Raw genomic sequence first — 1,090 nt, 5'->3', positions numbered from 1 at the left:
GGGACACGGTGATTTGTAAAGAACGATCTGAGCCTTTGATTTGCTTTGCTGATAATTTTTTTATCTTTGTTATTTTATTTTATTTCATTTTGTATTCATCTTATTTTTTATTTTAGTTTAGTTTCTAGTTAGTTTTCGTGTCTTTGTTCGTTTTCCGTTCCGCGTTATTCTGGGAGATGAATGTCCACCACACCCGGTCCTGAGCTTGTTTCACCTCTTTCTGACCCCGAGCGACATCTTCGAGAAGGTTTGAGGAGGAGAGCACGTAAGGGTGCCGAGGTCATTGAAAACGAAGAAGTGGAGGATACCAACACCCCCGAGGTACAAGAAGAAGAGATGGCGGACCCGAATGATCAAGGTCACATGAACGACTTTGCCACACCATCACTTGAAGGTTATGTCAGCAGTGTCACGCAGCCCGAGATTGAAGTGAATTTCGAGATTAAGTCGAGCATCTTTCATATGGTTGAAAATTATGTTTTTTTCATGGTCTCCAGAACGAGGACCCTCATGCTCACGTTTCACATTTCCTATGATTATGTGCGACATTCAAAATTAATAATTGTACTGATGATGCCGTGAGACTTAGACTTTTTCCATTCTCATTTCGCGGGTCTGCTCTAGAGTGGTTAGAGGCACTCCCTTCCAGTTCCATCACAACTTGGAATGAATTAGTTGAGCAGTTTCTTCTTCAATATTTCCCACCTGATAAAACTGCCAAATTCCGAGCGAACATCTCTGGTTTTCATGTCGATGATGACGAGTCACTTCATGCCGCATGGGAGAGGTTCAAGTGATTTTTGAGAAAATGCCCTCATCTCGGTTTGAGTCACGGGCTTCAGTGTCTTACATTCTTTGACGCTTTATCCGGGGAACAAAAGCAGGCCATCGATCAGGTTGCGGGAGGAGATTCCGGTAGGTGTACCCCAAATGAGGCGCTTGATATCTTGGAGAAAGCCGCTAAGAAGAGTTTCGCGTATAATCTGCCTCATAGTATTCCTTCTCTAAGGGTGTTCATCACATTGATTCAAACACCCTTGTCTCGCCCAGTTAGAAGCTCTTACTAAAAGATTTGACCAAATGCAATCCG

General features: G+C 43.2%; 1 non-coding gene across 1 annotated transcript; it reads right to left on the bottom strand.

Moving 5' to 3' along the window:
- Positions 1-719: 719 nt before the first annotated feature.
- LOC143630260 (small nucleolar RNA R71) lies at positions 720-826 on the bottom strand. The gene has a single exon (XR_013153137.1). It is a non-coding gene; the product is annotated as a small nucleolar RNA R71 (small nucleolar RNA).
- Positions 827-1,090: the final 264 nt, after the last annotated feature.

Source organism: Bidens hawaiensis, unplaced genomic scaffold (genome assembly GCF_021521415.1).
Source record: "Bidens hawaiensis isolate Kalapana, Puna unplaced genomic scaffold, B.hawaiensis_p1.1 tig00005588_1, whole genome shotgun sequence".
In the NCBI taxonomy this organism is placed as follows: Eukaryota; Viridiplantae; Streptophyta; class Magnoliopsida; order Asterales; family Asteraceae; genus Bidens; species Bidens hawaiensis.
Note: the sequence above shows the minus strand (reverse complement) of the source record. Positions and strands in the feature narration are given on the sequence as shown.